We start from the raw sequence: 25,271 nt of genomic DNA, 5'->3' as shown, positions 1-25,271 counted from the left end.
TCTGCGTACAGGGATTAATCTAGGTCGGGGATCTTCCGCAGCTCTTTGGTCAGCGCTAGCATCGCGACATTGAAGAGAATCGGGGAGATTATCGCCCCTTGCGGTGTTCCTTTGTTCGGCACGTCGATGGTATCCGATCGAGTCTTGCCTATTTCGATGGTTGCCGTCCGGCCCGTCAGGAACGATTTAACGTAACTAAATATGCGCTCCCCGCAGCTGATGTCGTTCAGTCCCTTGAGAATGGCCTCGTGGGAGATATTATCGAAGGCCCCTTTTAGGTCGAGTGTGAGCAGGAGGTGTTCTCTCCCTTCGGGATGCCCTTGAGAATTTCTTCCCTTAGGATGAGGAACGCATCTTGAGCAGAAAGTCCCGGCCTGAAGCCAAGCATGGTGTGCGGGAAGAGGTCACCGTCCTATATGTAATGTTGGAGGCGGCTTTCGATGACCCTCTCGTACAGCTTGCCGAGGCACGAAGTCAGCGAGATGGGACGCAGGGCGTCGATCGCGGGCTTCTTGCCGGGTTTGGGAATGGTCACGATTTCCGCGTGTTTCCACTCGTTCGGTACGTGGCCCTTGCTCCAGAGTTCCCCGTTTAGGTATTCGGTCAAGTCCTGGATGTGCATCGGGCTCAGGTTTCTAATCATGGCATTGGTGATTTTGTCAACTCCGGGAACAGTGTTGCGCTGTGAGGCTCGTGCCGCGGCATACACCTCTTCCTCCGTGATGGAAGCGACACCGAGGACAGACACAAAGTATGCGCAAAACACCGCGGAAAATCACTACGTGTTCATGTAGTGGTGTTCAGTTCGGGTATACATATTCAATCAATCAATCAATCAATCAATCAATCAATCAATCAATCAATCAATCAATCAATCAATCAATCAATCAATCAATCAATCAATCAATCAATCAATCAATCAATCAATCAATCAATCAATTTTATTTACCAGAAACATACACAAAACACCTCTACATATCATTACATGAACATGTGCTCTGATTGTACGAGGTCCACACTCAGCGTACCTGTAGAGCTTTACAAGGAAGTCTGCAGAGGTAGAGGAGGAGTAGATTTAATGAAAAAAAAGGAGGAGAGGTCGGCCTGGAGAGCGCGTCTATAGCCTCCTGCTCCTCATCGGGGAAAGGGGAAGTGGGAAATACAGGGAAAGGGAGGTGGCGGGTGATTATGTTATGGTACAATGAGCTTCTATATACACGGTGTCTAATACGCGGGTGCGCACTGTAGACGCAATACACGCAAGAGTAATCTTGTCCACATGAAAAGTTATAGCGCGAACACATTTCGCGCTGTCTGCACGTCTCACAGGTTCCGGAGACGATAGTCTAAACTAGTCTCATGTGGGAAGTGCAAGAGTGACTTTCTGGCACGTTGGGCACCGCCAACTCTTCTCCACGTGCCCAAAAGTTTTTCTTCCAGAGCTTTCACAAGGCTGGTACTATAGTGCAGACCTCTTAAATTGACTAACCTCCCTACCTTACCTCTCTTCTATTTTTTTTCTCTCTCTCTCTCTTGACATGACTGCACATGTTCACATAGTGATACGTCACAGTAAGGAGTGGACATAGTGCAGGCTGCGAAAAATGCCTACATTTACATGAAATACGCCATCTGGCTGCTGCATATGGCGCTGCCGTGTAAGGTCTATCCTGAAAGCGATATCCGGTGGGGACAGTCTAGGCGCACCGAGGGCCGATAGCTTCGTGTGAACTACAGCATCCATGCGCTTGCGCGTCACCCGCGTTCGCGAAGTGAAACGTCACTGTAACGTTTTTCAACGTCAGTTTTAGCTTATTTCTGCATTTCAATTGAAGAAAAGTAATCTCCCGTATTCTTCATTGACTTAGCTGTTTATCGATTTTGTATTCGTAATACGCAATAATATGGCGTAATAGTAATAATAATAATACGTGTTCATAATATGCAATAGTCACTGGCAAAGAGTAGTAGAACAACAGCACCCGACAATATGTTTCATGCATGTTCATGCAATGGTACGCGCTTCATATACGTGTATTGTGCAACTGTAAATGAATGTAGTGTTCATATAAAGGTATGTCTCCTTTGTACTTTTTCACGCAGTAAAAGTGAAGGACTTTGTGCATAGAATACCCTCAACTTAACGCTGCAAGAACGTGAAAAACAAATGCGAGCAGAACACAATAAATGAACGGCATTTTTACATGCTCTCATTTGGCCCATATTTACCCGGCGGCGTTCGGGCGGCTCTTCATTAAACGAAGATCGAATGTCTCTCAGTGGCCAAGATTAATTAAATGCTAAACGTGCTTTTCTGTTCAGTTTTCATCCCTGCAGGAGGGCCAGTCCACGAAAGGAAAGCAAACGACATATCTTGTAATACCTCCATTGTGCGGAGCTTGAATGATTCTAATAAAATGTATCGCTGGGACAAAGGGTTGCGTTGGATTAATGGATATCAATGACTATTCATCGGGCAGCTGCAGACTATCGGCGATTGCTTTTCTGCAACTTTTTTTCGCAAATGACACTTCCAGACAGGAACCATTTCGTGAAAGCTTGAACGCGAAATGTGTAAAGATATTTACTTTGTCCTCGTTACGAAAGAAGTAAAAAGGCGCTGCTTGCGAAACTCAAAGCACCAAGCTGGCCACCTATCTCCGAAAGCACTAGCTGCTGCCGAGAGGCCGCAGTATCCGCTTACATTCACGGAAGCAGGAGCGGCAGATAGAAAAAAATAAAAAGGTGGAATAGCACGTGCCTCTTTGCTCTTACGAAAGGAGTACCATCAGCACGACACCCAAGTAGTTGTCCCAGCAGGGGATTATCAAGGAGGGGATAATGCAGACACCGTACCAAAGCATCAAGCCTGGCTAGCGGCGCACTCCCGGTGACGATTGGATTAGGCAAGGGAGCAGCATTTCATGGTACCGTGGAGAATCTCGTGTAAGGCGTACCTACGACGTGGAAGCAGGCCTGCACTCGGCCTCGGTTCCGCGAACTATTGCACATGCTGTTGACGTTACACATGCCAGGAACGGCGTCTCAGCGAAGTCGTTCCGTGCTGAGCACGAACTTTGTCGCCGAGAAGATAATGCGATCGAGAAAAAGAACGGGGCAAGGATGTGAGAAAGACAAAGGGTAACTTGGCCGAGACCATGGCCGGAGTGAGCGCGAGGTTTGTCTTCTGTGCGAATGCTTCCAACGCTGCTTGTATTGACATTGCGTACGCCCGTGTGCATGCAACCCTGTTTAAATACGTAGGATGATGACTTGCATATTTAAACACGGCTCCTGGTAGAGACTGTGTGTACAGCAATGTTTAGAATTACCGTAGCTATTTCAGAGGAACACAGTTCCACATATTTCATGTAGCGCACTTAAAAAGTGAACCAATATCTAATATACAGAACGCCATTCCTTATATGTTGCGATTTCGCGTCGAATGCCATACGTATTTTGGCGAATGAAAAACATTCACAAAAGTATTCCGTTTATAGCTAGTACCTCAAAGGAAACGAAGAGAGTGGATAAAAGAGAGATGTCCTCAGTGTTTACTGGAACGAAGTGCTAGTAAACATCGGCTGAGTTGGGTGCAATGAGCGCGCGGCGTTAACGGTTCCTGAGTTCGAGGGCATTCTTGCTTTTAATAATCCGGTCAATGGCCAACGAGGCCAACGGGAATGCCTGAGCGAATGCTATTGTGCGGGGAGTAATATAGCTGCCGTGTCGTTATGGCTTCCCTTGAGCAGGATGAAGCTGGAATGGTCCCTTGACGGTGACTCGGTTACGAAAGATGTATCACATACGTATTCGCTCTACTTCTCGTAAGCGTCGATATTGTGGAAGTCTTGATAACGGATTTCAGTTGCTTGGTTTGCGAATGTGTAACGAGAATCTGGAGGCATGTTGTGAAGGTTGAATGCCGGTTTTGTGTTTGAAGAGGGGCACGTCAGTGACTGAATAAGTTGTTAATCTTGTTACATCAGGAAATGTGGAAAGCTATGAACATTATATATATACGTTACATATTCACCAAGGGGTGATCAAAGCGTCAGTGAGCAATTAAACCGAGCAGCAGTTAACAAGCATTGAAAAGATTCTATGGTTCTAAAATATTTCATGAGGTCTGATGGCTGTTACTCCTGTTCACTGCGTTGGAGCCTTTTCCTGTTTTGTTTTATATTAACGATGATTTCCTTTTAATACTGGTGTCTTGCACTCCATTATCTTGCCTATGCCTAGTATGGCGAATGCATACTACAGCGTGAACGTGTGCCCTACACTATGCCGTTTAATTTTCCAAACAGCTTCAATACAATACAATGAAAAATTTAGCAAGAACACCTCATGTTGAACAATGTATGTGACCTCAAATGCATGAACTCTTTCTTAAATAATGGGGTAGGAGTGCGCGCAAGGAAGGCCAACTGTTTTTCATGACGGTTGGAACTTCAGCCGTTTTGTGTAAAAAACGAGTTTGCTTTAGTGATGTGATATGATTTTCAGCCTTGATCGCCAGGCTAAACGCACCTGTTTCTACAACCGACACACAGCAGCGTTATAACAGTAGAAATACGCCTTGGAATTTGCGAAAGAAGTTCTCACCTGGCGACCAGTTTCTAAAAATGCTAGTGCTTTCGAATGGGCCTCTACAAATCCTGCAGTGTCTTGCCTATTTATCACCTTGATGTGCCTGCATGTGATAAAGAACTGCACAAAAAAAAAAGGAAAACAGCAGGGCTTTAAAAGTACCATTTGCGATAGACTCAAATTGAAGAAGAAAACGACCAGCTGCTTTTGCCCATGCCAGCTAATGTTACAAAAATCTGTGAACAGTATTGAAGGGAAAGCATCAGTCAAAAATGGCTAGAGAAGCAAAGGAAAGGAAGTCATTGTATGTCAAGCATCCTGAGCGAGAGTGGGTAAGTAGGTAAGGCAGGGTGGTTAGCTAGAGCTTCTCTGGTCTGCTACTTTGCACGTGGAGATGGGGAGTGAAGAAGAGAGACAGAAGATAGAGAGAAGACAGGAGTCTCACCTCAGTGTTCTAGAACGTTCGTTCACTCTAATCTCTACATAGATTCAAGAAAGTTGATGGCAGAGCCATCTCTCGAGATACGTGTTCACTGCACTTCGTTGACACTTCATGACAATTCTTTAGAAACGTAGCGTCTTCTACAGCCGAAGGAGGGCGCATTGCTCAATTTGGTGGAGTGGAGAAATAGCTTCGAGTCTAGGATCGTGTGAGAATACGCTGGTAAATCATTCACGCGCACTAACCAAGGTGCTATGTTTACTTGTAACTGACGAGCACTCATGTGTGTCGCCTTCAGGTACAGTAGAAGAGCTTGTGTGCACTTCTTAGCTGTTGGGCTGTGAGATCAGGCGCCGAAGACCTTTGCTTTTAAGAAAGTCCGATCAAACAGTCGACTCAAGGCATACTGGAGAGTCTGATGCTGTTTATCGAAGCGATAAAATTTGGCAGTGGCTTACCTCGGCTATGCCAGGGTATACGTAGCGAAAGATATATATAAGGCATAGCATGGTTAGCCTTGGTTAATCTTGATTGCAAGTCCAGGTTAGTCTGGTTGTCTAGCTATGCCGCGGCGTTAAGCCAGTCGTTCGGCGCGCTGTTCGTCTGCTTCCTGGGCGACTCGTTTCCTCTTCATCTCGTTCCGATGTCGATTCCAGGCCTCCTCCTGCTTTTCAGAATAGTCGCCGTTCATAGTGCCGCCTCAACTGTAGTTGCGGCGCACGCGAGCTCTCCTTTTCAATCTTCCGACAGGTTATCAGGTATGCGACGCTGCTGGTGAAGCGAGCGCAGGCGAGCGCAACCACGAGGAACGCGGTGTGACGTCGTACCAAACGGCGACGACGGAAAGGCGCGGCGCTGCGCAGCGGCGGAACACCTGTGGCTCGGTGCTACTAGTGGCGCATGTGCAGTAGTGACTAGGGAGCGAGAGAGAGAAATATTCGTATCGAGGCGCGCGTTGTTACGTCATGTACCCCCTCGGAGCACCGCCACGGCGAAATCGCAAGTTCGCGGCAAGTAAAGCTTTCACTTTAAAACAGGCACAGGAGATGATTCACGGTCTCTTTGCGTCTGCACATAACAAACGAGGGTGAGTCAGTCATTCCAATTCGGTATCTGCGATAGCTAGTGAAAGGTACTCCGACCCACCGCCATCGCGGCTCCTACGGCGTGTTATACCAATTAGTTACATAGCGCTTCGACCGACTGTGTCATACTGCAGCTTATTACTTTGTACGCGTGCATCAATGCCGCATAAACCGACATTTTCGTGGAGCCTGTACACCATATTCGATCGAAACGAAGGATTTTCAACGTTATCACTGGTCATCTGATTCGGAAGACTGCGATAATACAGGTGGGCACGCCAAAGTGATGCATGGCCAAGGCCACCACAAGCCGCATTTCCCAGGGATGTGCTCATGATAGAAAAGACCGCAACAGCGACGGGAAAGTCTTGGCGTAAAGCTATAAGGCTTAAGTCTTGTTCCAGTTCTGGTGAAGACGGCAAAAGAGAGCTTCTGGAAGACAGCGTCAAAGTAAAAAATAACGTGGGCTATTTTGCTGTCCAAAAAATGACGGCTGAGCAGAAGTCTTAAAGAAGTCGCCTGATCGCAGGAAAACGTGATCACTCTTACTTATGCGCCTAATGTGAGCGACGTTGTGCTTCACGTAGGTATGCACGCGCAAAGTGCCAACATACCGCAATGACATGTTTTTTCTTAGCCTTTTCTTGTCGACGGAAGGTGGTGTAATGTCACTGAAACGTCTTCTGCACAGTTCGAGATGCGTTCCACTGCTTGGGCTCTAGCTGTCAATGTAGCTGTCTGCAATGCTGACCAAAAGGGGAACGCGCCCTAAGAGTATCACGGAAAGTAGTGCGTGGAAATGACAACAGCAAGAACGACAGGCGAGGAATGGCTGATCTCAGACACTGACGAAGAAGCACCAGACGCGTCGGCGCGAGCAACGAAGAGGTAATGGGGTCCCTTCTGGGTAAGGTAAACAATGTAGTGTACGTCACGCAAAAAAAAAAACAAGCTAGAACTATCTCTCTTTACAAATGAGGAGTTCATAGAATACAAGAACAAGAGGAAATAGAAAGCGTTACCGAAGAAACAAGCCTAAAGTTGCTGGAAGATGACAGGCGTAGTGCTTGTTCTGCCGGGACTGGCTCTCTAGCGGCAAGGAGGTTTGCGAGGCACAAAGAATGATTATTGCTCCCGAAGGAAAAGGCAAGTTGATATGCCACAACATCCACTGGTGTGTTGCCAGAAGGGATATAACATAGAATACGATAGCTGTGACAAAGAAAAGATGCTTCGCTCCAGCATGGGAAAGGTAGCTGACCTAATATACTAAAAGGCTATACTAACAGGGAGAAAAGTGGCGTCTGTTGAAAAAAGAAGAAGCCTAGCTACCGAGACACTGCCCACACTTCTCGGGATGTCAAATTCAGACATCCTAGCTGCTTATCACGTCTAGTCCGCAGTGTTATCACCTTCCTACGGCAAGCGTAAGACTCGTAAGAGAGGTAGGGGCCAATTAGCCTCAGGGTGGTAGATTCCTATTCTGGTGTTCTCTTCTTTATTGCGTCGAATCCTGGGTGTATATATAGATGGAGCTTTCTTCTTTTGCAACTTCTTCTGTGTAAGAGAGACGGTGATAAACGCAATGACAATATCATCCACAGACAGCCACTAAACTTTGAATGTGCCTCCGCAGCAGTGATTGCAAGAGACCGGATTTTGTAGGCACTAAATATGTGCGATTCAGGCACCTAACACATAATTTTAGGCGCGATAAGGGTCAAAATATGCCTTAAAATCTGTTCGCACACCACGACCTGTTTTGTGTATTAGTTCTAAGCACCCAATTCTCATATACACGATGTTTCTTATTTATTTATTTTTTGACTGCACCAAATTTTAATACAATTGCTCTTGGCAGATAGCACAGTTCTAACCCTTGAACTAAATGACCTAATTAAGCGGTCACTACTTCTACAGTAAATCGAAATGGTTGATTGAATAATCGACATATTTAAGCCAATTATACTTCAGATTACTTACTTATGGCGCATATTTCAATTGATGAATTGTAGCCGCTGAGCTCGCAAGGCGTATCCACTTGAAACTATTTCTCAGTACTACGCCAGTTTAACGTGCACTCTATGCATGGCACGTTACTCAAACCGAGGTGGTCGAAATTATTCCGGAGTCCACCCTCTGCCCCACCCCCTCCCCCCGCTATGGCGTGCCTCATAATAATATCGTGGTTTTGGCACGTAATACCCCACAATTTTATTTAATTCTTAATTTTCATTTCAAGCTTCTCTTAATAACTATTTAGCAGCCCTCCAGGCGGTTTTGGGCTTTTTGTAATTGCTCCACATCAGACGCCATAGTAACGAGGAGAACTACACACTACTAGAGCACCGTCACCACTGATCATCGGCTCAGAAGGTAGTGATGGCACTTTTGTGCTTTCTGAAAACTTCTGGTTCGCGCGAGCGGCTTTAACTCAAGTTAATGTCCGTGCACATCTATATACCTTCTCTCTCCCTTCTCGCTCTTCCCTTTCTCCCTTCCCTCAGCGTAGGGTAGTCAACCAGACTCTTGACTGGTCAACATCCCTGCCTTCCTTATATTTCTCTCTCTCTCTCTCTGCATTTGCATTGCAATAGACCAAAGTACTTTATTTGCTGGCTTACATTTTCAGACTCGTAGCCATCAACAACACCATACGCCAATGCCACCAGTCCTTATGGAAATTAGTAATCAAGTGTACTTTCGAAAAAATATAGTTTCTCAAAAAAGCATGGTCAAGTGCTAAAAGCAAACATAGATGTGTATATGCACAATGGGCATAAATAGGAATTCAGGCACATCGAAGTGAGTGCTAAATTACTTCCTTGTACATTACAGAAAAAGGTGGGGCCCTCACGCAAAGACACAAAAGGGCATTTGGCTATAATCCGGTTTGTAGTTATCGGTGTAGTAATGTTCAGCCTAGGACCTAGACTCCCAGTTGCTATAAAATCAAACGTTAGTTCCTTTATCCTGTACCTAGACTAGGGAGAAGATAAGTGAACTTGCAGCCTTTAAAAAAATGGAGTCAGGACTCACAACAACGTCGCTGTACGAATACTGAGCCTAGACATTTTTTTTTTTTACTTACCAAGGCATCTAAGACGCTCTTCCCTTTCCTTCAGTTTTTCCGGGCTTCAAAGAACTAAACTCTGTCCAGCAGCAGTAAATAATTTCTCACTTTATTCTTCTAAGAACTCTTCCCCTTTCAATACTTGTTTAAAAACAGTACTGCATACCTCGAGGTGCCAAGTAAGCTCCGACGCCAAGTCAATTCTTCATGTTATTTTCATAATTATCTTTTTTACTTCGCTCTGAATAGTTGAGTACCTGGGTGCCCAAGCGGTAGCACCTAACAAGCGCGCTGTACCTCACTTCTAAGGACGCGTCCTTCTGAGATTTCATCCTTAAAATTGTGTGCATTATTGAGGAAGCAAAGGCAGCTCAGACGTGAACGTGTTCAAGAGCCCGATAGTCTTCACTGCAGCATGTACCGCCACAGTTTTACGAAGAGCACGCTGCGCGTTGGCCTTGCAATGGCGGTGATGACGATTCGACACATCGAGAGGTGGAACCGTCTTTCGCGCGTTTACAGCAGTCCGGAGAACTTGCGCTGCGCACCGAAAACTGTCGCGCACTGTTGCGCGCGGTTCTTCCCTTCCGACTGACTCATTCGCGCTTCGGTTCTCGACTCCCACTTGGCTGTACACAACTGTGGACACGTAGCAATCGTTGTTTATCCTCTTTCCGCCGGGCGCAGTGTCGCATGTAAGCCTGAAGGGCGTCGGTAATGGTCTGCCAGGCAGATGCGCGCAAAGCAAGAAGCACTACGTGACTCGAGCCGAGGCGCAGTACATCCCACTGCGAGGTGAGAAGTATCTATCCCAACGATTCGTCGGGAGCGATCTATGGCGGCGCTCGTTACGCACATGGTCGGAACAGACATTGATATTGTGCTGCTTATATCTTTCCTTTCAGAAGTGCGATCGAAACAGTTCTTGTTTAATGAGGAACGGGAAGGCTGGCTACTTCGTAGCCGGCTATTCCAACGCACAGTTGAGACATTCAACCCAGCCCTTTCTCTATGTAACACGCACACGCATCCGGCTGAAGACGTACCATACTAAGTCTACAGGGAGAAAAAACGTATTTAAGCGCCAACAAGACAAGAAATGCTATAGCGAGAAAAAGCGTCCTGTACGCAAATGCGTTAAAGGAAGTTGATGCCCGTTGTTCAACATGAACACTATTATATACACACACACGCGAATATCATATTGTTCTAGCGGTCCTAAAACCGACGCAAACTGCCGTATTATTCAGGTATATGTATACGCCATATGCATTGCTATGTGACATGCGGTACATGCGAGTTATATTTGCCACACCATTCTATCACTAAAGCTGCTCGCACCCTGTCTTACATTACTGACAAAGTTATTCCTCGGAATTTTGAGAATGACAGCCCACAAACAAATGTCATGAAAGAGAACACCGAGAGCGCATGCCTTTTATGTTTAATCTTCTAAGACTTAAATATTCAGAGTGCGAAACAATAACAGAAACCTGAAAACAATTTCATTTGTCTGGCGCAGCTGTGCACTACCTCCGGTATTGCCCCACGCAAGAGGCGGCGTTTCTACCAGAAAGCTCGCCTTCGTGCATAGCGTTCGCCGCCAGCATTTCCTGGTAAACATTACGATTACATAAGCTGCATTTGCCGGGAATCCGGAGAAGCAGTCAGGGATGTTTGAATGCTATCGTGTTTCACTCTAAAAGGCGAAGCGTAAGCATCCTCCAAGTTTTTTTCACTCGCCACATTACACCTCCTTTAACGTATATCTGGCACGTGCAAAGCCCTTAGCCACAAGAAAAGTTAATCAGCTTAACTTACCTGTCTTTTACTCTCATACTAATATATTTAAATACAGTTATTTCCCGTGGACTTTTTAACACTGGAATGATCTGCTTGGCATGAACCTTTCTTCATCCTCGAAGAAATTCCTGAATGCCGTTGCATGCTCCCAGCAAACACCTCTGACATACAAGGTGTCCCGACTATCATCCACCAAGATTTTAAAATATGCGAGTGCTACATGGCTGGATAGAACTAAGGCCATGCTGCTTGCAATCGCTTGGAGATACTCAGATGATTTTTTCATTCTCTCTAATTACATAATTAGTCTCAATTATTATTCACCTTCTCAAACATTATAGCTAAATGAAAAGTGTCAATGGTAAAATTGTAGAGCATCCCGAAAAACTTGCGACGCGGCTTCCTGCTGCTTAATACGTGCTACATAAAAGTGTTTTTCCGAGCGAGAAAGGAGCCCAGCCAGCGAATACACGCAAAATTTCCGAGCGACTGGCCGACTGAGGATTCTCGAAGCCACGGCAAACAACATTACCTCGGCGCTATCCAGCTACGTGGCATTCGACTATTTTTAAATCTTGGTGCAGGATAGTTGGGGAACCCTGTATATGCTTTGCATTTTAGTGTTTTGTATCTGTCTTTATGGCTTCTGTCACTGTATGTGTATTGTTTTATTTTCGCACTCCTACAATAGCCCCATTATGGGGTAGATTATCTGAAAACTAATTTTAAAAATTATCTGACCCAGACATCAAAAAGAAGGCTTTGTGGGAAAACGATAAAGTTAAACAACTCATTAACCTTAAGTTAGCGGAGAGATATCTCGAAACCGATGCTAGTCCTAGGATTATCATGTCGTAAATAAACCTTCAGTTAATAGAGTTAATAGTTGAGTGAGTTACTACGGCTGCATTGATACACACTGCGCAACAAGACAGGACACACGGAAATTAGGGCTCCTCTGTCACGTCTTGCCATGCCATGTATCAATGTAAGCTTTCAGTGTTGATCCACTCTATTTCCGCGCTTCCAGCATGTGTCCTATGGCGGCGAATTGAAAGGTTATTTAGGGAATAAAATGTAGATAGGTAATAAAGTATTATCATACAATCACTGCTTTGCGCCTGCAATAATGATGGGCTACCAATAACAAAGAAGTAATTCTCTCCACCGCACGGTATTCTAGGATGCCAGTTTGTAGCTTCATTTCGAAAAGAGAAACACAAACAGTTTTACTTTTCAGCAGATTACAGTTATTATTGTATGCACTGCGGTATTATACATTACAGCTCACGTGATAACGCTCAATGCAGTTTTGAGCAGGCAGACCGACAGTTTTCCCACGATCTGATGTTTTGTGCGAAAACAGATAATGGGGTCTGTGCATGTATCTTAGAGACCGTGACAGCCAATTCGTAGTGGACGAGGACGACGCCGTGAATAATACATACATCGCAAAGAAGGAGTTGTTCTTGAGAAGGTGGTGGTGTTCGCTGTGGAATCATCCGGTTGTTGAAGCAATTGAGCTAACAGCTAGAATGACAGCTTAAGTCTGTTTTTTTTGCCCCGTCTAACAATATGAGAATGGAATTGATCCCTTATGTGGAGCACGCCGCCTGATCGCTTCTTATGGCCAACTGACAAGTATTTGCATAAGCAAAAATTACAAATTAAAGGTGTAAATTTTTTTCCTTCAAACTATGGATGGCTGTATCTCTTCTTGCGCTTCTGTTATTGCATTGATTATTCGCATCATTTTTTTTAGCTTGCGAGTAATATTTATCCTTGCATTGTGACACTGGTGTGTATATAGCTGCCGCAATCGGTTACCTGATATCGCCATGTTGCACACTGTGGTCCTTCATGCAGCTTATTCATCTTTTTTCCTACAATCCTTGCGGTATCACATTATGAATGAATGAATGAATGAATGAATGAATGATCAGCCATAATGCCCCTTTCTTGATCAATAGGGTTGATAACAAGAAGGCAGCGGTTTTTTTTTTCATGCATATATTGAGAGCAGCAATATCTGAAACAGTCATAAGAGCTATGGCAAATCAGGATAAATAAGATCAAGCTATAATAAACCAACAAGGCCGAAGTAATGTACTGTTCCTGGCAGGGGATAGGCACCATTAATTTATCACGTGCTGAAGGTGCAAATGAAGTTGTCTTGAATGGAATGTGCAGCGATCTTTAAAGCGCAAGCTGTCACAGTACCTAAACTTGCGGCAAGAATTCAACAGGAGAAGTTCTGTTCATAACGTACACGTTGCAGTGAAGGACGCGCAATTTATAAAGAAAATATGCCATGCTAAGATTTTATTTTTTCTAATTTTTTCTCATTTCGCACGACTGCAGGGGCTGCCCGTTATATAACAGCGTTGATGAATGAACCGCGCGCATCGCCACAAAGTCAACTTAAGCGCATTTCATCAAAATTCAATTTAAGCCAACGCATTTTCGAAGAAAACGGGCAAGCGAAATGTCTTTGTTTACCTCCCCCCCCCCCCCCTCGCTCCACTTCCCCGTTTTTTTATTTCAAGCGCGATAAAATTGCACTGAGGTCGAGCTCGCACAACCGGATGCTGAGTAACCTTCATTTCTTTTTTCCGTGCTCCTACAATGAAGTTGGCTTGGCTTTAACCTCCTGCAGTTTCACAATGTCTGCCCCCGTCATTCTGCAATGCATGCGAGCCAGTGGTCCACTGCGGAGGTACCACATTCCCGCCATTTCATAGTTGTTGCTATAGCATGCACAACTTTCACTGAGCGCTGCTGTCGCTCCTTGCCCAGTCCTATGCTTTCTCATGACGCGTGATGAAGGATAGCGGACATGATGCTAACAAAGCCCTTGTCGCCATCAGTAAAAACGTGGCGCCCTCTCATCGACCCCCGATTTGGGCGTCACTGGGCTGGCAGTCAAAACATACAGCAGGCTGTGACTTCAATCTTTGAAATGTATCCAGACCTAGAAATGATATGTCTACAATATGATAGCCGATGAATCAATTCATAAACGAAGTTTAATTTACCAAAAAGCGTCAAAATGAAGCCGAATAATAGGGAGCAAGAATTATTAGAGGACAAGGGTTGCGTTCAGCTTAGTTGCTATGGCGCAAGTATATGATCGTCAATATCGTTAACCAAAGGACCAGGCAGGATTCCGTAAAGGCTACTCAACAGTAGACCATATTCACACTGTCAATCAGGTGATAGAGAAATGTGCGGAATATAACCAACCCTTATATATAGCTTTCATTGATTACGAGAAAGCGTTTGATTCAGTCGAAACCTCAGCAGTCATGGAGGCGTTGCGGAATCAGGGTGTAGACGAGCCGTATGTAAAAATACTGAAAGACATATATAGCGGCTCCGCAGCCACCGTAGTCCTCCATAAATAAAGCAACAAAATGCCAATAAAGAAAGGCGTAAGGCAGGGAGATACGATCTCTCCAATGCTATTCACAGCGTGTTTACAGGAGGTATTCAGAGACCTGGATTGGGAAGAATTGGGGATAAGAGTTAATGGAGAATACCTTAGTAACATGCGATTCGCTGATGATATTGCCTTGCTTAGTAACTCAGGGGACCAACTGCAATGCATGCTCACTGACCTGGAGAGGCAAAGCCGAAGGGTGGGTCTAAAGATTAATCTGCAGAAAACTAAAGTAATGTTTAACAGTCTCGGAAGAGAACAGCAGTTTACGATAGGTAGTGAGGCACTGGAAGTTGTAAGGGAATACATCTACTTAGGACAGGTAGTGACTGCGGATCCGGATCATGAGACTGAAATAATCAGAAGAATAGGAATGGGCTGGGGTGCGTTTGGCAGGCATTTTCAGATCATGAACAGCAGGTTGCCATTATCCCTCAAGAGAAAAGTATATAACAGCTGTGTCTTACCAGTACTGACGTACGGGGCAGAAACCTGGAGGCTTACGAAAAGGGTTCTGCTTAAATTGAGGACGACGCAACGAGCTATGGAAAGAAGAATGATAGGTGTAACGTTAAGGGACAAGAAAAGAGCAGATTGGGTGAGGGAACAAACGCGAGTTAATAATATCTTAGTTGAAATCAAGAAAAAGAAATGGGCAGGACATGTAATGAGGAGGGAAGATAACCGATGGTCACTAAGGGTTACGGATTGGATTCCAAGGGAAGGGAAGCGTAGCAGAGGGCGGCAGAAAGTTAGGTGGGCGGATGAGATTAAGAAGTTTGTAGGGACTACGTGGCCACAATTGGTACATGACCCGGGTAGTTGGAGAAGTATGGGAGAGGCCTTTGCCCTGCAGTGTGCGTAACCAGGCTGACGATGATGATGATGATGAAGTATATGACCCTCTAAGATCGAGTGGTGGCCAGGAAAAAGCAAGGAGTATTGAGCTTCGGGTGAATATAACCCCCTGCGCACCCAATGTGGCCGCATTTCACTTCAATGTGCTGCGCGTATTGTTACAGACGAGCACATTGCTGAAGGCGATAGAGATACCATCTTTGACGGGTTGTTCGACGTGATGCATTTATGCTTCGATATTGCCGATCAGAACAAATATGTGTTTTTCCTTTCTCGCAGTGCGTGCAGCCAATAAATAAATTATGCATGTACTTAAACTCTTCGATTCAACAGTTCTAATGAAAAACGCAACTTTGCTGCCTACACAATATAGCCGTCTTTGTCTTTTCAATCCACTTGATTATGTTACTGTTTCTGTATCCGCATTTTGTCAGGATTTCTTAGTGCTTATGACATCTTGTTATTCTGAATATTGCTATTTATTTTATCATATTTTAGTTGTTCATTCGTGTGTATTGTTGTTTATGAGCTTGTGTTTCGCCTCTCCAGCTTGGGCCATGGGGCCTGTAGTTTTTCTGTGAATAAATAAATAAAACACATAATATATATATATGTAAAGTAAGCAGTTAAATATAATGACTCGCCGGGAAATGCGCAAAGCGACATCATACTATCCTGTTTTTCTTGAAACCGAGTTTCGAGCGTCTTGGAATCGAGTTTTGCAAGTTTGATTCATATGTATACAGTCCATCGTAATTCGTGCCTGAAGGGGATAAAGCGCTTGAGATGGCGGGGAGGAAAAGGAAGGACACAAAATGAGCGCCCGTGCGCAGTCCTCCATCTTTGACCCCATCCTTTAGAGCACTTTGCAACTGTTACTAAGGGTAAGGGGCACCGAGGGACTTGATTTCTCGTTAATTAGAAGCACATGAAGTCAACTTACACTGAAGGCACAAAAGACATGGAAGAAATTACTGTTATTTCTGACTGAAATGAATAATTGCTGAAGGCAAAGCAACTGAAAGTCGACGAAAAGACAACCTTTCCATTAATAGGGGCCGAACCTAAATCTTTCGCATTGTGGGAGCCCCTATAATGTGGGAGATGTACGTTCGGCTCTCACCTGTGGGGGTAAGGTTGTGGTAAGGTAAGCTAAGGTTTTCTTGTGCTTTCGTTTTCCTTGCCTTCGGCAAGTACACATTTCAATTACAAATAACAGTAATTTCGTACATGCTTTTTGGGATTTGCTCTTAATCTAGTGCCACTTACGCAGAACAGCGTTCCATATCACTGTGTCAGTTAAACAGAGCATTATGTCCCGCATACTTAAACATGATTGGCTGATCAGTTCTGCGGAATCCTGCAAAGGGGAGCAAATCTCATGAACGGGAAAATTGAAACGCTTCACCGTGCCTTCACCGACTTATGCGGTTATGACTGTATAGGCCGGCATCCCAGGACTGCTCTGAAAACTGGCGGTCGTCAAGACGGGCCAGCGTGGTCGCGCCTAACTGCCGGTGTGCGCTGTATCGGCGACAACGGCAAAGAACGTGTTCTGTAGGTTCCTCGTTGCCGCAGTGATCACACGCAGCACTATCTTCCCTTTTGATGAGGAAAGCAAAGGATCTTGTGAAAGCGATGCCAAGCCACAGTCGATAATCGTTGTCTCGGGTCGGGATAGTCCAGCTGGATGAAGAAGTCGAGGACTGGGGTCCAGTCGATGTAGTCGTGTGTACTGGAAACTAGATGGGTTCCGCAGCGATTGTGTGAAATCATCTGTAAGCACTCGAAGTTTTGCTTCTGAATCTGTTCTTGACAGCGGGATTGGTTCCTTCACGCCGTCTTCATGAGCAGATCGAGCAGCTTCATCAGCCTATTCGTTGCCTATTGCTCCACAGTGGCTAGGGAGCCACTGAGATATGACGTCGTGTCCTGCTCTACGAGGTGATGAAGGAGCTCCCGGATTACTATAGCTAGTTGTTCCGAGCGCCGACGGCGTAACACGGAAAGCAAGCAATGTAGAGAGGCATCCGTGCTAAATTTGGGTGGATGACACTGTTCCCCTTCATTAAACGTCAGTGAAGTTAAGAGTGTAGTAAAAAAAAATACAGTGCTTTATTCTTCAACACTCAGATGATTTCCGTAAGAGAAACAGCACTAAGAGTGATGAGACGGAGAAATATATTTGCTGCAAAAATAAACTGTGCTGTATTTTTATGTATTGAAATTCGTAAGAATTTTTGTGCTTGTACCACGAGAAAAACCATCCGTCTGTTTGTCCGTCCGTCCATCCGTCCGTCCGTCCCGTATGACGATTGCCCGCAGTTGCTGGCTAATTCACCTTCAGGCTGCCTGTCTCTTCAACGAAAACTAAGCGGCGAAAACACAGCGCTCACGAAGCTATCAGCTTTCGCCGCACTCTCTGCCCCCATCGCAAATCGCTTTCAAGATAGGGTTGGAACAGTCGCCGCTGCAATACCGTTCATCACAGTTCATAATGGCTGGACGCGGATGGATAAGGCACTAAAGAGCGATAATGGCTTGTAATGATCGAAACGTCATCAGTGTACCTGGCGCCGCCACCTGCAGTAGTTTGCTTGCGTCATCGATTCACCTTACGCCGCCGTAAGCAGCAGTTCGTGTCGCCACAGCGTTGTCGTTTGTTCTAGTCTGATCAAGTTTCATAACATTCATAATGCGAGGAGATGAGCAAGTGGCACAATGCTTACGTATACACGGACAACTCTCAGAGGAGTTTATGCGGGACTTTCTTAAACTTCGATTTAGCACTCACTTTTTTTTATTGTTAGCAAATGGAACGGCGAAAGAGAGCTTGAAATGAATAATTAAGTGCGAGAATAAAAGACAACTGCTGTTTTGTGCATGCCAAAGCATGTGTTTACAAACGCACCTGGTGCAAGGCTGCTTCCATGTTTTTACGCATCGCTCCAGGACATCTTTGTTCGGGGATATAGAGAATCACAGAACGTTAATTAATTAACCGGTCTACCACGCAGATTTATGCTGAGCCGAGTGGGTCGCTTTATTATTATTGCCCACTCAGCGCGATGTCTTGATTCAGGCTCACTGAGTACCCACACGGACGCGCAGAGATGAGTCAGCATCGCGAGCGGGAATGCTCTTAATTCTTGTCCGTAAACATCAATTTTTGCTGTGGCAGTGTTTGTTCTGTAGTCATTGCTGAAAGAGGTAGCGAGAACAAATTAAATATTCGAAGTGTAAGTTGTTGAATATGAAAGTGCATGTTCTATACAATACTTACTAAAAACGGAATTATCGAGTATTTGAAATGGTGGTGTTAATTTATTCTTGTTTTTTTTATTGCAGGCAGCAAGAGTCGTGGAAAGTTCGGCATGTTGATGAAGAGGTGCACCCTGGTCATCTGTGTCGAGTAAGCGACGTAAAAGAAATGTCATTAGTGAGTACGCCAGTAGATCGTTTTGCTGAATGGAATTGCTAAGCAGAAAGATACCAAACACGCTTGCATATTCATTCGCATGCGCATACATACTCTAAACAGTTGCTGCTTCCCAACAATGAATCATAATGGCACATGGAGGAAGAGGAAATAAAGAGAGAAGGCGGGGATGTTAACCAGAAATACGTCTGATTTGGTACCCTACTAGGAGGACGGGAAATGTGGAATAGAAAGATAAGATACCGAGAACGAGGGGAGGGCGAGAAATGCCGCGGTGAGCTCGCGCACACACGCGGAGGGCACATATAACTGTATACGCGTACCATATTCATCTACCGCCTGGAGCCAGTGCTGGCAAAAAAAAAGAAGAAAAGAAAGAAAAGCAAAACAAATGTTATCTAAGGCAAAACTTGGTGCTATAGTTCACTGCAAAAGCTGTTTGGCCTCCTTCTTTTGAGCTGCGCATAAGATTAGCATAGGGGCAACTGAATCATTGCGGTAAGTCATATATCGTCGAGCCCTATACGAGGCAGAAACCAGGTATGGAAAAGGCAGGGGTGTCAACCAGTCTAGGAAACTTTGCTGCCCTACACGGGCTAAGAGAAAGAGCAAATTAAAAGAGGGTGAAAGTGAGCACACGTATAAACGCACAACAGCCAGTCAGGAGAGTTCACTTTGAGTCCTACATTAGTGAATATCATATTGCGCCAGCAATTAGTTTGATCGCGTTCCCATTATTTTACTAAGAAAAATTTCCGAAGTCCACTCGTTAACGCAATGTCCAGGGAGAGGAGCTGGATGGCGCACGTACTGAGGGCCGGTAAACAACAGGCGTTTCATAGTTTCTCTACGTCCTCAATAGTCGCATGCCGGACTATGGCCGTATTCACACCAGTGACCTCGCGCGACTAGCCGCGACTGGCGATGAAGGAGCGATTCACGACGAGCGATCTTCCCTCTCTTAAGCTCGACTTGCTCATCGCTACACTGAAACATCTCGAGATTAGTGCCGTACACGTCTGCTCGGAGAGCTATCACCACGTAAAATAAGCGTCAGCGTATACCGACGTCCGGTTCCTACGTAGCCGATTGGCTAAGCGGATTAGCGAGTCCAGTCGTGGAGCTGGAAAATCGGCCAGTGAGCGACTTCGCGAGATCGTTCGCAGTTCGACCAAAGCGACCATTTACGATCGTTGCTCTGCGACCAACTTGGTCGTGCAACCTCGGCGATTCGCCTGTGTGAATGCTGCCATCAGCCATTTCAATAAGGCAAGAGTAACTAACAGTTCGTTAAAAGAAACTTTGAGTCGTTAGCGGAAGAACCGTATAATCGATTCGTTGCAAGTGCTGTGCGAGAGAACAGCCACCGCTGTCAACGAAGACACCGAGTCTTTTTTGGTCATTCTAAGATTCTAGTATTGCTGGTTGTCCAACGAGGTTTACATTATTCAATCTGAAATTAGCTGTCTTCTCAACCTTTATACCAGAGAGAAGAAACAGGTGGATACAAACAAACAAACAAACAAGAAAGAGGCGAATGTGAAAATAACTAAGCACAGCTACGACTATATTCCGACTGCTCCTGCTTTAGTAATCTCAGCATTCTGTCCTTCGGGAACTCAGTTTATGCAGCACGCAGTTCTGGGGCCGGTCAGTCGTCAGTCAGAAAAAGGAAACAGAAGCTTCGGCTTCTGCTTTATTTTTTAATTCGGGTATCCTGACATTTCAGTTCTTTGTCAGGCTTTATTTTTTTTGTTTTGTATTCCTACCTCATAGCCCTGAAGTTTTTCTACCTCAGGGGACAGCCTGGTCGATGAAGCGAGGTCTTGCAAAGCGAAGGTGGTCTTCGAAAATGTTTAAGATTGTTCACGCTTCCATGCTGGGGCAACGTTTAACTGCCGTGTTCCTAACCCCGCTCCTTTTCTTTCTTTTTTGAGGTTCTAGTGTTTATTACCTTTTCAATCTGAAAATTCTTTAGACCGAGGCAACGCAGCTTAAAAGCGTAGCTATCTACATAAAAAATTGCCTACACAGACAGACCAACTTTACTTACTCTGTTTCTACACAACTTCGTGAATGAACTCCCAACTTTTTCAGACGCTCTTGTGAAAGTGGGAAAATTATTATTAACTTCGCTTTATGCGAGGCGTTTGTTCTATGCACACGTGCTTTCTTCCGGGTGATTTGGCACCTGTATTAGTGCATACGCATGTTGCTAGGCGGCCTTTTGATTTTGCGCGAAGAGCAAGGCTTTCGATCGGCCAGCATGGCACTTCGAAGCCTGAGCGGTAAAGCTGCGACTCTTCGCCAGTACACGGGTTTAAGCACTCTTCCGAATGTCTGAGTGCGGTATTGTTGGCAGTACAAGTATTCTCATTCTGCGGCTTCTTTTTTCCCTTTTTCTTTTAAAAAAAATGACTTGCCTAACGTGGTAAAATTTGAATTGCACAGAAATGAGTCTGCTGCCCTATCAACACAGAGAAATGGAAACTGTTAGCAGCAACACGCACGGACCAATTATTAAGTGTTCAGAGGCCCGCGGAAGTTGAAGCTTGTCAATAATCTCTCTGGATATCTGTCACCGAAAAGAGTTCATCCCTGCCGGCATGACATTTCTCTACGATCCTTTTCATTAGTTCCCGCCTAGCCTAAACTGCTGTCTAGACTTAAGAGGAACCTGTTCCATTTTTTGAACAATAGTTTTTCCTCTGTATTTGTGTCATTGCGCTTGGTGACAATTCCTCGGTCCTGCAGGCGACATGTCGAAATAATGTTTGTGCAGGACAGATGGGGTCAGGAGTTGTGATGCTCCATTACCTACATTAATATCGAATGCAACAAGGAAGCGAGAGAAGCCTTCAAATATATTCGCTAACACTTTATCAACATGTTAAAACTAACACGCCAAAAGTGACGTGACCGCATTTGACAACAATAAGTCCACTTATCGAAACGTCGGCCAGCCTGTCTGAGGCATGTTACCAAGGTTTATGAAACATTTCTTCCACCGTGAGTTTCCACTGTGGCTTCCAAGCGTACCTTTCCGAAGCGAGACTAAGGGTCACTTATATATAATCTACGGTATAGGTAATATACATAGCCAAAATACAGTATAGTATTGTTACGCGTGGGAAGACACAGATTAAAGAGGCTAAGTACAGGCTATTTACACTGGAGACAGATCGCCAGGCCGACACTCGCTCGCGCCAGGGGCACAGACCCACTTCGTCGTCGTCCTCGCGGCGGATCGTCCCTTGAGCATCGCTCGATGATATCGTGATACTACCCCCCGGCGGCAAAAGCGCCGTCACGGTGCTGTTAAATATCCAAGGCGCGTGTAGAGTTGTTGGGTTTGAGTCGGGCGACGGTGAACAATGTCACTGGTTGTCGCAGCGGAGGACGTAGTGGGCGTGGATAGAGTGATTTCGTAGGTGACATTGGTTACCAGTTTTTCACAAAGGCCAACTTTACGTGATGGTGACCAAAGCAACACGAAGGTGCCGGGCACAAAATGGACATCACGGTTACGGAGGTCGTAGCGTTGCTTTTGTTTGCCATAAGAGACTTGTAGACGAGTGCGCGCAAGTTGGGGAGCATGGTCAGCATGGGCGACTGCAACCCACTTGTTTCCTGATGTGGATTCCGGAAATGGGCCGAGAAGATCTAAGCCGACATAATGGAAGGGCTCGGCAGGGTTGTCAAGCGGCTGTAGGTAACCAGCGGGGAGCTGGGAAGGCTTCTTGCGTCGTTGGCAAAGTTCACAAGCGGCGACGTAACGTCGTACGGAATGGGCAAGGCCCGGCCACAAAAAACGGCGACGCACACGGTCATAGGTTCGAGATACGCCGAGGTGTCCCGACGTTGGTGCGTCATGAAGCTCTTGTAGAACGGTTGAGCGGAGGTGTTTAGCTATGACAAGTAGGAACTCAGAGCCGTCCGGACGAAGGTTATGACGGTACAGAGTACCGTCGCGGAGGACGAAGAGGCGTAGAGTGGCGTCGGCCGGAGAGTGTTCAAAACGGTCGATGAGTGCTCTGATGTAGGCGTCACGACGTTGTTCGTCGGCGAAATGAAGCAGCTGCGACACAGAGAATACACAAGCACCACTGGTAATATTGGAGGAATCAGGGTCGTCAACAGGGTAACGCGACAAGCTGTCAGCGTCCTGGTGCAGGAGGCCAGACTTGTAGACCACGGAATATGAAAATTCTTGTAGCCTCAAAGCCCATCGACCAAGCCGGCCTGTAGGATCCTTTAGCGATGGGAGCCAGCAGAGAGCATGATGGTCAGTGACTACGGAAAAAGGGTGACCGTAAAGGTAAGGGCGGAACTTCGCAACCGCCCAGACTACAGCAAGGCATTCTCGTTGCGTAATGGAACAGTTGCGCTCCGATGGTGTGAGGAGGCGGCTCGCATAAGCAATAACGCGATCCTGGGCCCGCTGACGCTGGGCTAAGACGGCGAGAAAGACGCGTGTGGAAAGACACAGATTAAAGAGGCTATATACAGGCTATTTACACTGGAGACAGATCGCCAGGCCGACACTCGCTCGCGCGAAGTGCACAGACCCACTTCGTCGTCGTCCTCGCGGCGGCTCGTCCCTTGAGCATCGCTCGATGATATGGTAATACTATACAGGGCTCGGGGTATATTTTGATTCCGGTATATCCAACGGGAATCCCGCGCTCGGGGCACGAGCGTACTTGAATTCTGCCTCCATTGGACCAAGGTCGCCTAAGCTTACATAATCGAAGTTGTGACCTGGTGAATTCCATGAAAATTGTGAGTGTGTAGCGCCATGGTTACACGTGGACGTTACACGTGACAGAGAAAATCAAGAGCTACCGACCGAGTATACCAATATTTGCAGCTGTACACGGACTACTTTATGTATCACCAGCTTGTCCACTCAGCCACACTGCTAAGTTCCATGTGAGAGCGAATCTAAACGCGAAAAGCGCGTCAGAAGTCTGCAAAAAACCTACTCTGCGAATTTAATGCGGCATCGTAAGTGTCTGTATTTCACCTTTTTGCGCAGTCCTGCTTCACCTTCACCGCCTCCTAATTCTTGACATAACCTCCCCTAATAGCACCAGGCCTTTTGATCCAGAATTCTTTCTCTTTCTTTTTTTTTCGCTTTACGCTACTAGCGTAACAGCTGCCCTCTTTCCTTACCTTCATGCCTACTAGTGCACTGGACAAGACGAGTATCTTAGTACTTAGTTAACGTCAGCTCCCTTTCTTCCTTCCTTTCTTTCTTATCAATTAAAAAAAAATCTACACGCATGAATATACAGGAGGGGGCCAGGAATTCTTTCTTTATACATGTATACCTGTATGCCTTTCCTTCTTTTCATGTCTTAACCCCTTTTTCCATTGTGTAGGGTAGCAAACCGGGTGTGCAATATGTTTAGGTACCTTGCCTTTCCTTCCCCTTTTATGTTCCTGTCTCTCATTCCCTTTCTTGTTAGTTTTTTTTCCTCGACGATTACTGCGAGGAGACTATAGGGCACACGGGGCGAAACACGCGACGTAACAAATGAGGTCATTGCGACCTAAATGACACCTCGGCGTCACGCGGTGTCTCGGACCAGCCGTTTCAGAGCTCTCCGCTATGTCTGCACCGTCGTCTTTCAGATGTCGAAAACGAAAGCGCAGGTCACTTTTGTTTCTCGCTCTGCCAAACTGACGACCAACGACACCCACTGACCCAATTTTCCTATGGACTAGGCGAGATCGTCTTCCTAATAATTACTGATTTTAGAATAATGAACCTTTCGAAAGGTTGCATTAAGAAAATTCTATACAAAATATTCTTATAGAATTGTGATTTCTCTAATGTTTTGTTCCCCCAACCCCTTTTTTCAGTAATACATTACTTACAGAGGCACAGTGAAATAGCGCGTTACAATGACCCTGAATAAAACCTGAGAGATAATCTTTTGTTTTACCGCTTTCAGATATCGACCAATAAAGAATCGTATTTTGCAGAACTTCCTAAATTGATATTCCTAAAGGGCGAGCGCAGAGGAGAAGACCCAGAGTGTTATCATCAGTGATGAAAAAAAGAATAAGACAACCTTAACTGGTTCGAGCGTCTAGCACAGTGTAAACAAACGCGTAGGCCAAACCAGGACGAAAGAGGCGAGAAGAAGCATGTGCGTGGGGAGGGGGGGGGGGAGGATAATACTAAGGAGATCAAGAGCAAAGTCGTGAGCTAAAAAGTGTGCCGATGGAACGTGTGCCGATGGAATTTGATCAAAGTACATCGGAAAACGACTTAGAAGGAGCAAAAAAATGTTATCCAACCCGAGACCGAACCAATGATGCATTTTCAAGGTGTCTTCTAATTAAGTGCGAGCTGCGGCAGCATATATTTTTTTACGGTAGGATATTTTAGGGCGCAAAGCAGCTCACAACAAATGCTAAGGCTGCTTGCACACATTCGGTTGATACAGAAGCAAACAGGCGCATCAGGAACGATTACGCAGTTTGTGCGCATGCTCAGGGCTTATCGGTGGGGGCGAATGATGGCGGAG

The 25,271-nt window shown here is 45.6% G+C and overlaps 1 long non-coding RNA gene across 1 annotated transcript in view; it reads left to right on the top strand.

Annotated features, from left to right (window-relative positions):
* Positions 1 to 18,729, top strand: part of LOC142560024 (uncharacterized) — a 294,973-nt gene extending 276,244 nt beyond the window's left edge. Inside the window, exon 4 of the long non-coding RNA XR_012823299.1 lies at positions 18,642 to 18,729. This is a non-coding gene — a long non-coding RNA (uncharacterized LOC142560024). The remainder of the gene's footprint in view (positions 1 to 18,641) is intronic.
* Positions 18,730 to 25,271: the final 6,542 nt, after the last annotated feature.

The sequence above is a fragment of the Dermacentor variabilis genome, chromosome 10, assembly GCF_050947875.1.
Source record: "Dermacentor variabilis isolate Ectoservices chromosome 10, ASM5094787v1, whole genome shotgun sequence".
NCBI classification, from domain to species: Eukaryota; Metazoa; Arthropoda; class Arachnida; order Ixodida; family Ixodidae; genus Dermacentor; species Dermacentor variabilis.
This window is presented reverse-complemented; position numbering and strand designations above follow the sequence as displayed.